Here is a 14,212-nt window from a genome sequence, read left to right as displayed (position 1 = left end):
CTGGTCTCAAACTCCTGACCTCGTGATCCACCCGTCTCAACCTCCCAAAGTGCTGGGATTACAGGCATGAGCCACCATGCTCAGCCAATAATTCTTAAACTTCTATGTCATAGGTAGCTCTTTGCATAAAGTTTAACTTTTCAAAAATTAAGAACAGAAAGTTAGATTATCAAACTTTGTGAAGAGAGAAATCAACAGGTCATTCAAATAGAATCCAAACTAAAGCAGGTTAAAGGTCACCCTACGGGACGGACTTCTGAGAAAACCTGGCAAGACAGCAGATTCTTAAACTCTTTCTAGGCCTAATTTTGATAATTACAAACTGTTGCTAAGTGATGACACTAGGGTAGTGATGAGGAGTTTATTCCTTGGTGGGATCGACACTGTTATACTTTGTTCCATGCACACACAGTCCTGAAAATGGAACATTGAGGAGTCTGTGGTTGACACCTTGCAAACCCATTGTTCAAATGAAAATTGTGTGCAATATGAATACTGGATGAGGAATTATCATTCTTGTATACAAGCGGTACTTTTATTATATCTCAGGAAGCCTTAAAATTCCATACGTGTCGACATTTCATGACGGTATGACAAAGGTGAGGTTACAGGCACAATTTTACTTCTCTCGACTTTGTCCAGAGGTGCTCCAAAAAGTTTAATTGATTATAAACTTAGCCTAATTTACAATGTTCCGCATATTTGTCTAACATCTTTAATACTGTATACATTAAGTTTAAATAGGTATTCTCGAGCGCCCTGCTCCAAAGCTTAAAACAACATCTGCATTAATTTTCAGCATCTGGAAATCCTGATGTCAAAACACTTGTACAGGCTGTGGACACATAAGCCCTTGGTTTCTTCCATCACTGGTAGTCACATGAAGGCTTCAGAGGAATAAAAATTCTGCATCATACTTTATCATAATTCTATGTTTATTAACCAAATAAAGTGAGAAACAGTGGCATTAGACACAAGGGCTGCAGAACAAAAATCATCAGTAACCAGAACGGAGACTCAGGAAGTCGTCTGGCACTAAAGAGATGCTCTCCATGAGGTGTTTCCACTGGACTCGTCCGATGCGTAAAATGAGTACCAGTACCCAGCTCAGTGAGACCTTGTTGAAATAGGGCATCACATCCTAAGAGGCAAAAGCAAACGGGGTCTTTAAATCACAATCTCAGAAAATATGACCCAACATAGAGCCCCACTTCTCAAACGTTAACGTGCCCAGCTGTCGTGAGACCTTGTTCTGATGCAGAGTCTGATGTAATAGGCCTGGAGTGAGCTTGGAGGCTGAGATTTCTGCATTTCTACAGCTTCCTGGGTGATGCTGAGGATGGCAAGCCAGGGCCCACACTTTGAGGAGCCAGGCTGTGGAGAGCTAGGCAGCTGTGCCAGAAGTCAACTTGTTCTGGTTAGCAGCTCTAAAAGGGTAAGTTGGTCTTTTAAAGGAAAGCCTTCACACTGATCATTAAATCAACAGGCATAGCTGTAAACTAGGATGGCCCTTTCAGACAACTTAATTACAATTCAGTGGCAACATTCAGTCACCTTCATCATTCTAATAAAAATCTGGATTTTTATGGCCATTACCATCAGCACCTTTGAATACGAGAGCACTGATATGTAAGAGAGTCCAGATTATAAAATCCAATTTATTTCAACTTTAAGGGAATGAGCATCAGGTGATGAGACAGCCGTGCATTCAGCAAAGAGTTCTGAGATAATCCTGCAGAAATGCAAGTATATCTTACGTTGACAAATAAGTTGTGGGTGCAGAGTCATTTCATCTGGAGAAACAGCATCTTTGTGGAGAAACTGGTAGTCATCTTTCATTACTGGTAGTCATATGAAGGCTTCAGAAGAAGCATTCTTCTGCATCATACTATATCACAGTATGGTGCTGTTACAAAGAGTTTGGAAGGTACTGCCCTATTCTGAAGCTCGGACATAAAAAGGCATGTACATATGACGAACAATGGTAGGAAAAAGTCACCCACAGAAAAGAATGGAATGCCACGTTCTCTCTGTAATGGCGCAATGCCTGATTTCAAGTGAATTTAGCCTACAAAGTCCATGCCCTTAAGAAGTTTATAATCTAAGATCAAAACGGGTAGAGTCCTGCCTTCACTATCCAAAGGAATAAAGAGTTTAAATTCTTTGCCACGGAGAACATTGATGACACAGCTTAGGGGACTTTGCAAGGAAGTAAAGCAAGATTAAATTGTCTTATGAAGAGATCAGTAAGTACAATTGAATTACCCTCTCTGCTCAGTCAACAAATCGTTGCTCCCTTTAATCTTCACCCCCGATTCTGACCAGCGAAACTGGAATACCTTGGCCACAAATACTCTGTATCGACAGAGGAAAAACCAGTCGAGCTTTTGTAATGCTAGGTGTTCCTATGAAAGATATCTGGAACTTATCACATTCTATTGCTTTAAAGATTACCTGTGGTGAAAATATCAGGCAACACGTACAGCTCGTAAACCATTGACTCAAATGGCAGGAAACTCGGCAATGCACCCCTGCAGCTCCACTCCAAATGGCATAGTGTAAGGGGGTTGGAGGTGGCAGCTACGGGTCCCTTCAGCATCAAGACTTCTGGTGCATTCCTTGAAAACAAAAACAGGCTAGGGAAGTAGGTAGGCTAAGACAGGCATGGCATCATAAGCATGATTATTCGAACACTCACGAATCAGACCATATTATGGAGAAAGAAGTTATTTCTAACCTTCAGTAAGTTTAAACAATATTGATTATAAAACAAACTCACTACAGGAGAAAACACATTGTGCTTAGCTTCATATGCAGGTTTTGCCCTACATATACTTCTTTAAAAGAAAATTCTCACAGAGAGGAATGTGTGATGATCGTTTCTCTGTATAAACCAGTATTTGTCCCCCCTGGAAACTGGCATCTATAAGAAGCAGGAAATTATTCATTAGAAATGTAAAAGAGAATGGCTTAAGGAAAAGAAATTGAATGGATCGCATCTAGGAAAGAAAGTTTCTCTTATCTCTCCTTGCCCAGCCTGTCCAGGCATTGTTACCCAATTATGTCTCTTAGATTTCTCCCCTGACTCTCATAAAAGACTCCTGGTTTAAATTCAAACATTTAATTTGATATGTCTCTGTATATTTATTTCAATATTAAAAGGCTTTGGGCTTAAAGTACAAATAATATTTATATAATACCTTATATCCAAGTGTCTAATATCTTTTACATGTCAAATAAATGTGACATGGAGTACTATTAGTGTGAAAAACTGTACTTCCCTTCTCCTTAAACTCGGGATGATTACCATAATTATTGTTACTGAACCAGGATGGACATAACACTTCACTGAATACCTGGGGTAACTTGAATTTTTTATCTCCCCTTTGAAAAAAATGACATTACAATATGATGAGATGGGATATCATGGAGAGACTCTTTTCTTCACTAATTGTACACTACATCTCACCCTGATGACAATGAAATTCCCAGCCTGGATGTTAAATTCACTGCTTTGTGTTTTCGTCACGTTCTTTCAAATTTTTTGATACTTGACTATCAACTTATGATATTCCATGTTACCATATTCCCACATGCTTATTTCTTCTCTGCTTAATCGCTAATTTCTGATGAATGTGGTCCTACAATTCCATTGCTTTTACTATGTTTAACTGACTCTTGTACACCTGTCTTGCTTTTGATTCCTTGCTTTTCTTGACCTTGACTTTCATCACTTGCAGAGGTCTGACTCCCAGAGCTCCAGGACTCCTAATTCTCTATACCCGATTTGGGCACCCCCTGCCCCTGACGTTCCCCTTATCTTCTAGGTCAGAGTTTGTAAGTTCACATTTATCCATTGTGCTGACAAAAACAGAAGCTTGGAATACATGTATCAGCAAGAAAATAACATGATAAAGAATTTGTCATTAAAAGTAATAGAATAGCAAAGTAAAGAAAATATAGGGATCATAAAAAATGGAAGCAGGAAAGACGCTGCTTAGTTCTTTTCCACTCTAAGTCCACTCGACGTGATTTTCAAATCTGAGTCACTGTTTTAACTCGGGGTAAATAAAGTTTTCTTTTATACACAGAAGACAATGATGATGCTGGAGAGATTTGCCTCAAATTAGTTCAGTCACTGCAATCATATGAAGCCAAAACAATGGATTTTCTGAATGTTAAACTAGCATCAAGCATTCATTAGTGTAATTTGCTGGGCTGCATTTAGATAAAGCTTAGTAGATCTTTATGATTGTCTCCAACGCAGAGTGCGGCAGGATACAATTATTCTCTCTACCAAGAGAATATGTTACTGTCATGTCAAATTACTAACCTTCTGCAGGGGATGAAGCTCTCTAGGAAGCTTGAAAAGCATTTCTGCTTCTATATGGCACTGAATTTTTATCATAAAAAGATAAGGGAAGGTTTTTTTATCTTCTTTCAGAAAAGTCTATTACAGTACTCAATGCTATGATTAGAGAGATGGTGACTTAAATCTCTTGAATATCAAAAGAGAGGAAGACAGCCTTTGGCCATAATCACTGCTTAGGTGCTTTGGTTAAACAGGAAACTCAGAAGGATTCCTCTCATTTTAGCTCTTGGGTTAGGAAAGAAAATCTTTGATCTTATGTACCTGCCTCAGACTTCTTGGTATATTATGGACATTTTTACCTCACTATGTAAACCAGACAGGAGGTTTTCAGAGATGCAGAAAGATAACTCTTTCTTTCTGTGGAATCTTAGAGGAACTTTGTATTTCATATGCAGGAAGGAGTTTGGCGAATAATCTAATTTCTGTGTTTCCATCAATGTCATATGCACTTCTTCCTGACTGCATATTACCCAATGTGTTGTATCTCCTGATATCTGATTAAAATAATGTGAACACTTCTATTTAACAATAATAGTTTCAGTTGATTTCTTCAATGTTGATTACATTGTACTCTGTAATTTTAAAAAACGAATTCTGGCCCCACCATTTATAAATAAAGTGAAAATGTGAAGATCATTCAAAGCAGTATGGAAGAGGAAAGAATTAAGGTTAATATGGGAGTCCTACAAATATGTTTTCTCTTCTTTAAGTAGAAAGATCTACAATAGGTTAATTATACATGTCACAAACACCCTTTTGGAAAAATCTATCCTAAAAAAAATACTACCTGTATTAGTCTGTTCTCACATGACTAACAAAGACATACCCAAGACTGGGTAATTTATAAAGGAAAGAGATTTAATAGACTCACAGGTCGGCATGGCTGGGGAAGCCTCACAACCATGACAGAAGGTGAAGGGAGAGCAAAGGCACATTTTACATGGTGGTAGGCAAGACAGTGTGTTCAGGGGAGCTGCCCTTTATAAAACCATCAGCTCTCATGAGACTTATTCACTGTCAGGAGAACAGCACAGGAAAGCCTGCCTCCATGATTCAGTTACCTCCCACCAGCTCTCTCCTGTGATATATGTGGATTATGGGAGCCACAATTCAAGATGAGATTTGGGTGGGGACACAGCCAAACTGTATCACTACCCAAGATAAGAAACAGTGTTTTGAATGCAACAATGCAGCCAATTAATAGATAGGACAATTTTGAGATTAACCTGCTGATTTAAACTTACTTTAAAAGATATATTTAAATCACTAGTCAAGATGCATGAAAATGCCCTGTGATGACATACAAATAGCAAGCACTCAGTGGGCAAGCACCAGTCATCTGTATTGTCAATGCCCCACAACTTACCCCAGCAGCAGAAACCCAATGAAATGTTAGTGTAACTTTGAATGAATGAGTTAATTAATTAGCAATCACTTATATTTTGATTGAAATAGGCAAACTATTTATCCTGCAACTGGGGAGAAATTTCTTAGTTATCTAACTTAGACTTCGATAAGTTATCCAAGTGAAACTGAAGAGAGTTTGAAAAAGCTGTTAAGTTGTTAGTGCATATGTTCTCAGAATCACAGCTACAGATGGCTTTACTGCTATTTCAGTTGGTGAGGAGACCACTATCGAAGAAGACATTACAGCCTCAAGGCTCTATTCAATTTCAGGCTTTGTTTATTTGTTTTTACTTGTTATTGTTTTTCCAACAAAAAAATTAATCCATTTACACCATATAAATGAAAATGTACAGAAAAGCAACAGTAAGAAAATTAAAATCACGCACAGCACTACCGAGATTCCCTCTCAGCAATTTATTATAATCTGCCAAGTTATTTTTCTATTTATTTCTTTTTTTTTTTTCAGAAAGGGATCATTCAGTACTCAGTGTTTTAAAATATGCCTTTCATATGGCAAAAAATGCACCTTATAAAATATTACTCTTTGACGTTATTTGAACTGACTACATAATATTCCATGAGTAAGTGTGTTGTTATTTTATTTTATTTTATTTTATTTATTTTATTATATTTTGAGACAGAGTCTTGCGCTGTGCCCGGGCTGGAGTGCAGTAGCACAATCTCAACTCACTGCAACCTCCGCCTCCTAGGTTCAAGCGGTTCTCCTGCCTCAGCCTCCCAAGTAGCTGGGATTACAGGCACCCGCCACCATACCTGGCTAACTTTTTGTACTTTTAGTAGAGACAGGGTTTCACTATGTTGGCCAGGCTGGTCTTGAATGCCTGATCTTGTGATTCACCTGCCTCGGCCTTCCAAAGTGCTCGGATTACAGGGTGTTGTTATTTTTAAAAATTTATTTTGATGGACCTAAGGTTATCTCAATTTTTTGACAAACTTGTAAGATTAAAAACCTGAAGATATCTTCACTTGTTTAGGCTGCCTTTACATAAATAGAGTTGCTTGGTCCATAATTTTAATAAGTATTACCAAATCATTTCCCAGCAAGTTTGGATCAACTAGCATTAGAGGTTCATAACATTGCATTTTTACCTTACTGTCATTGATAATGTATATTATCATTCATTCTTATCATTCCCAATTTGACTAATCATTCACATTGTGGTGAACATCAAAAATGTTTTTGTATGTTCATCAGTCTTTCTATCTCCTCTGCAGGGAAATCACTATTTGTAGTCTTTAGTCATTATTTCTACTGATACATATTAATTTTCTTATTTGATTTGTGAAGGTGTTTAAATATTAAAGATATTAATATATGCTTGTCTCATACATAAAAATTATTTTTATATTTTAAATTTTCAACCCCAGTTTCTTATGATAAATCATGTGCCCAACAAACAGTAATACATTCTCTTAGCCATTGGACATTATCAGCTTTGAACCTTTGAGACCGTGTAATTTATAGTGTTTACAATATAATTTGAGAAAACTGAGATCCTATCACAAAATGCAAGTTGCCCTTTTTAGGAGCTATGAAAACAGGTATTTTGTAGTAAGAAAGACCAATAAATTCCTACATATTCCTTTGTTCACTCTTTCAAAGTATTGAACCACTGGTATGCGCCAGGTGCCACATTAAGCAATAGAGGTATTTGAAGTACTTTCTCTGCTATTTTGGAGTTCACAAACTGCCAAATTGGTTTTTACTATATGCTTCTGAATTGCACAAGTATCAACCATCTAGCAAATAAATATAAGCGAAATTAAAAAATATCAGATTCTATCAAGGTTCACCATGAATGCTACTGATGAGATATATACCATATAAATATGTATCAGACTTATTTCTTTACTCTTTCATATGGTTGTACCATAATGTTTTGCTTCTGAGTTTCTGCCAATTATACATCAGGAGCCAAGAAACATTTCACAGAATCACATAATATGGCTTGAGATAAAGACTTTATTGGAGAAAAAGAAAATCCACTGTACCAAAAGGTAGCCCCCATTTCTCCCATCATCTCACAGGAGACAAGCTAGTGTCAAGCTACAGCTCTGGAAGGGCAAGTCCACGTGGTAATCTACCCTCCTGTGGGATGAGCGTAATGAGGCCAACTTGCCAATGGGGGAATGCATGGGCTGCCTGGCACCCCAAGAAGTCTTGGTGGAAGTGCCAATGCTTTAGAAGAGTTATCTAGGAACCCTAACTGCTCAGCAGCTAGGGAACCTAGAGTCCCTGGAAAGGACCATCTACAGTATTGGGGGGAAATTCCTATCACTTCCCTACCACCACAGGAAAGAGGAGCTCTCAGTCCTAGTTGGTTCATTGCCCATAAAACCCAGAATGAGGTATTTTTTGGACATTCTTGCTCATAGCACTACACCTATTATGACATATTATTATAGACAAGTGTCTCATTAAAGGTCATTGTGGCAGGTTATATTTTCCATGAAGACCTCAAAGGGTCTGCTATTAATGCCTTCCTGTACTGTGACTTGAACACCCCTACCACCAAGTGCACCCTGAGTGGGGTTTGTGGCTACTGTGAAAGTGAAACTATGTGAGTTTTGAGGCTATGCAATGGACATTCTCTCCCAGATTCACTTGTGACACTTGTTCTTGGAAGCCGTTCACCATGTGATGAGGAGCAGAGAGGCTATATGAAGCATTTATGCATAGGTGCACACTGAACTGCCAGATGACACCCAGTACCAAACTGGAGACATGTGAGTGAAATTCAAAGTGACCTCAGCCCAGCTGGTGCAAGAGAGACACTGAGCAAGCATCATCTTTTAGAGTCTAGCCACAGTACAAAATCATGAGAGATAATAATAAAATGATTGCTGCTTTTTAAAGCCACTCTCTTATGGAAGCATTTATTATGCACCAATAGACAACCAGAACATATATTTTTCTGGACATTAACCAAAAGTTAAGTGAAATTATCTTTCATGTAACAATTCTACACTTCTTTTTAGTTCCAATAAATATATTCTATGGTCCTAAGATAAATTCAGAGGGATGATAAATGTTTCTTTCTCAATAGCTATTGATTTTATTGAAACTAGAGGATTCCAAGGAAAGGGCATGACCAACAACTGTATCAATTGTCAGAATCAATACATATTGATCAAGAGAAAAACCAATTGAAGGAATACACAATCTTCTGTAACTGCTAAATGCATTAAGATATTTCACGTTCTAAGTGAATTTTAAGATTTAACTATAATGGGGCTTTTATGTCAGGCCAAGATGGACTCACAGAGACTAGACTTTACTCTCTGCCTGAAACAGGCTAAACAGACAGACAGACCAACCAAATACATGAAACAATTACCTTCAAGAGACATCATGCCATTAAAGACAGTGATCCCTAATATATTAGAAACAACTGAGGTGAACCAAATAACCACCACAGCTTTTTGCCTTCAAAAGTTTTCAGGGAACAGTACACAGAAGAGGAAATTAGGCAAAATTTTGTGGTTCTGTGATTTGAGGTGACAGAGTAAAAGTTTTGGGCAGACCAAGCTGGCTAGAATTTACAGAACTGCATCCTGGAGATGAGAGACCTGGAGAGAGAGAGACTGAGAGAGAGAGATTATTAGAGAGAGATCTGGATCTTTGCAGAGGGTTCCTCTCAAGTTTTTAGCAGAGTACTAATCAGTGCATTTGTGTGACCAAAAGCATCTGATGCTGAGAAAGAATCATTTAAAAAGATTAAAATGAACAGGGAAAATATTAAGCCAGGCAGAGAAAACAATACACATTGTACAGAGAGGAATAAAGTTAAAGATAATAGGAGATTCTCATTAGAAACAATGCAAGTGGGAATGGAGCAATATGTTTAAAGTATTGAAAGAAAAAAGTCTGTCAACCTAGAATTCTATAGAGAAAAAAAATTAAAAACAGTGAAAAGCAAGACCTATTCAGACATACTGCAAACACTAAAATAAGCCAATCATAAGCCAATAAAGGAAATACCATGGGATTATAAAACATACTCTATTACTCCAAAAGAAACAAGAAAGAGAAAATGGTAACAAAGAACAAACAGGATAGTTTATAAATAATTATGATGATATAATTGAATAAATCAGTAGTCACATTGAAATATAAATGATCTAAATATTTCAATTAAAAAGGATTGCCAAACCAGATTTAAAAAGCAAGACTAAACTATGTGTTGCCTACAAGAAATTTACTTTAAAAATAAAGAAAAAGTAATTAAAAGGAAAAGCATGGGAGAAGGTATAATCATGCTAACCCTAGTCAAAAAGAGATCTGATAGACTGTATTAACACCAAACAAGGATTTTAAACTAAAGTACATTACCAGGAATAAGGAAGATATGTCTATAACCATAATATAGTAAATTACTCAAAAGACCTCACAATCCTAAATATTTATGCATCAAATAGTAGAATATATTCTATTTGAACTATTCAAGAACATTAAAGTGGAAGGAATTCTTTCCAATCCCTTTGGTAGGGCCAGCAACCAGAAACTTGATACCAAAGCCAGAAAAACAGGCATTACCAGATAAGAAAATTGTAGTTTAATATCCCCCACAAACGTAAATGCTAAAATCCTTAAGAAAATTTAGCTAATTGGTCCAACAATATATAAAAAGAAAATACATTATGGGTAAATGTGGCTTACTATAGCAATGAAAAGTTGGTTTACTATTCAGAAATCTATCAATGTAATTCAATATATTAAAAAATTTAAAAACTAAAAATAAACATGATCATTTCAATACATGCATAAAAGTATCTGACAAAAATTCAGCATCCATTTTTGGAAAAGGCTCTCAGCAAAGCAGAAAAAGCATAAAAGAAAACTTCCTCAAACTGATTGGGTCATTTACAAAAAAACTTGAAAGTAACATTACAGTTAATGGTGAAAGATTGAATGATTTACCCCTAAGATCAGAATTAGACAAGAATGTTTTCTTTCAGAACTTCTATTCAGCATTATACTGAGACCCTAGACAGTGCAATCAGGCAAGAAAAAGAAATAAAGGTCATCCACCTTACAAAAGTAGAAGTAAAACTATCTTAGATTGTAGATTACAAGATCATCCATAAAAGAAATCTGATAGACTATAAAAGAAGGTATTATACTAGATCTAATACGTGAGTTTACCAAGTTTCAGTGTATAAAATTACTATCAAAATCTATTGTATTTCTATATGCAGCTGACCTTTAAGCAACACAGATACGGACTGTGCGGGTTCATTTATATCACGAATATTTTTTCAATTAAACTCAGATTCGGAATACAGTATTCACAGGATGGGAAACCCACTGGGTGAAAGGCTGGCTTTTTGTATACTTGACTTCCAAAGGGCTGACTGTAGGACTTGAGAGTACATGGATTTTAGTATTGGGGAGCAACCTGGAACCAATCTCCTGCATATACCAGGAAACAGCTGTACTTGCAACAAACAAATGGAAATTGAGACAAATAAAATTCCATGTACAATAGCATTAAAAAATGCTAAGCAATGAATTTGACAAAGATACAAAAGGTCCAAACACTGAAAACTACAAAACACTGCTGAGAGAAATTTAAGGCCTAAATAAAATATTTCACATATCATAGTTTGGATGACTCAATAAAGTTAAGATGTCAATTCTACCCAAAAATGATCAACAAGATTAATGTAATTTTGATTAAAATCGCAGCAGGACTTTTTATCAACACTGACGAATAAACAAACAAAATAGCTACAAGGGAAGTTCATATGCAAATGTAGCCTTCCCTGCAATCTTAAAGAATGGAACTTCAATGCTTGAACCTCATTTTCATTGTGGAAAATAGTCATAAATGTAAGAGAACATGCACGTCTTAGTTACAAAAAGTTAGACATTATGTAGATTATAGTAATAAATGTGGCAATATTATTGAGGAAAATAGTTTTCTAATGTAAAGCCAGCATTTTGGGGAAAATAGAAGAGAGAGAATGCAGAAAGTATTTTTAGAAAGCCAAAATGGAAGAACAAACACACAAAATGTCTGCACACAGAAGAGGGAACATATAAATAATCCAGTGATTGCCCATAATTTTGGGTTTTGGTACAAAGTGTTTTCCTTCTATTCTCTCTCCGGTCAAAGTGTTTTCCTTCTATTCTCTCTCTAATCTTCAGAAAGAATCAGATAAACTGAATTACATTTTCTGCAGGCAGAATACTGGCATTTACTTGCATGGTTTTATGGTCAGAGCTAACTTATCATGATCTCAGCCATGTGCCAGTCATGTTGTAGGTCAAAACGAAATGAATAAAAGAAGTATTTCAAAGAGACTAGGGCAAGAAAGCATTTTTAAAGGAGAGTAAGATACTGTCCTCCTTCACATGACTATCTCCTGGTTTTCAAAACCACTGCTTTTTTTTTTTACTTCCTTTTCAATATCATGATCAAGGATCTTATTCATAACACTGACTTTCTGTACACACTCTACTATGTCACTTTCTGCATTCCTTTATCGTTGTTTATTGTAATCTGCCATAGCTACTGTAGGTACTCAAGTATTTTCAACCCTTTGATTGAATTCAAGTGAGCAACAAGATTACCAAGTGACAAGATTATTCAGTTGAATTAAAAAAGAATATTTGGCGGTAGATTTGATCAAAAGGCTTACATAACTTTATCATCATTTAAACGCTATTCTCAAAATGGCAATGGGTAGAAGTGTTTATGCTGTGAGAATCCTAGAAAATCAAAGGAGGGAGTTACTGAAGTGAGAACGGTCAGCCAAAGTGTGTCAAGTCATTCAAGTTGCCCAGATCTTTGCTTTCTAATTAAAAAAGAAAAGAACTCATGTTCAAGGCAAACGGGACAATTAGTGGTAGCAACACCTTTAGGGATATACTGCCTAAAATCTCCGCTTTTGAAGCTCCTGTCTCTCTCCTCCTAACAAAAGTGTACTCTGCAGCCCCTCCCCTGACCGCCACAGGCAGGCCCTCAGAAGCTTATTCTGAATCAAACCACAGGGCAGTACACAAGCTGAATACGGCTGTCAGCTAAGGGTCCGGACCCCAGGACTTCTGCAGGAAAAAAAACCAAACCAAACCTGTGTCAAATAGGTAGATGCAAGGTAAAGAAACGGCTGTCTTCCCTCCCTTGTCGCCGAAGAAGTATTTTCTTTTCCTTTCCAGTTTTGATCATTAGGTTAATCTACTGGAAAATTAATATGTGTTCTATATTTCAAGTATAGAAAAATGACCTTTTTTAGTTGTTCACAGCTGCAACACTGAGAAGCTGAAATTAATATTGTTGCTAAATGTGGCCACGAGCTGGAAAAATGCCAGTGCTTCTATATAAGGGCACAAAGCCTCCTCTGGGAAAAAAGTGTGGCAGCTGCTCAACCATTTCCCTAAAGGACAAGTGAATTTTAAAGTGACTCCCCACAATTTGAGCACCTAAACATTTGCTGTGAATCTCCATTTTCCTCAATATGTATCTGTAAACTTTGGGTGTAGACAAACTGCTCTGTACTCACTATGCTACCTGAGAGTTGAATTGCCAGCCAAGACGCTACCTGACTTGAGGAGAAAAACCATACCACACCAGACACCTGCACAAAATAACACGTGTGTGATTCCGCAGGCTAGACCACACCTGGGAACTTGCACACCTGGGATTATGCACACCTGGGACCACAATATCATATGCTTTGTCATTAGCACAACGTAGCATACCTGGGAACCTGATCACTTGGGAATCTGAAGACCTAGGAACCGGAAGCCATATCACACCTGGGAACTTACACGACCGGGAAACTGCACACCAAAGCATACCTGGAAACATGCACAGCTGAGCCCCTCTACACCTGAAAACCTGAACACCATAGGACATCTGGGAACATACACACCGAAGTGCACCTGAGAACCTGCTCAGCATCACACACGTGGACACTATGGCATGCTATAGCACACCTCTGAATTTGCTCATCACAGCACACCTAGAGGCTGACCCTTCCCCTGTTACTCCAGAAGCCTTGCTAACAATGATGAACTGAGGAGCCTGCATTCACTAACTTCATCAAGGAGGATTAGGTTTAGCCAGAAAAGGAGACAGCTGACCACGAGTTTGGGTACATACATTTCTCTGCAATGGAGGGCATACATCAGGAGAAGCCACGGTGTTAAATATCTCCTGTATTTCCTGAAAAAGAGCAGAACAAGTTCCTCAGATATCAACCCAGGAGAGAGTATCCAATTCTTTCTAAGTCCTCCTTGGCGGGTCATACACCGTGCATTGTACGTAGACACCCGGATTCCAAAGGGTCTAATTTCACATCAGCACTGAACTAATTTTAATCATCATCTCTCTTCCAATTGTAATTATGCATCCTAGATTTCCTTTCTCTTTCTTACCTTCTCAGTAGACCCCACGGCCCCCCCGT

At 37.5% G+C, this 14,212-nt stretch overlaps 1 long non-coding RNA gene across 1 annotated transcript; it reads right to left on the bottom strand.

Moving 5' to 3' along the window:
* Window positions 1-593: 593 nt before the first annotated feature.
* LOC110568149 (uncharacterized) lies at window positions 594-13,040 on the bottom strand. Its single transcript, XR_002478482.2, has 3 exons — window positions 12,878-13,040; window positions 2,455-2,618; window positions 594-1,141 (listed from the first exon to the last, which is right to left on the bottom strand). It is a non-coding gene; the product is annotated as an uncharacterized LOC110568149 (long non-coding RNA).
* Between the last annotated feature and the right edge of the window lie 1,172 nt (window positions 13,041-14,212).

The sequence above is a fragment of the Aotus nancymaae genome, unplaced genomic scaffold (assembly GCF_030222135.1).
Source record: "Aotus nancymaae isolate 86718 unplaced genomic scaffold, 86718_ANA_hifiasm-v0.15.2.pri h1tg000040l, whole genome shotgun sequence".
Lineage (NCBI taxonomy): Eukaryota > Metazoa > Chordata > Mammalia > Primates > Aotidae > Aotus > Aotus nancymaae.
This window is presented reverse-complemented; position numbering and strand designations above follow the sequence as displayed.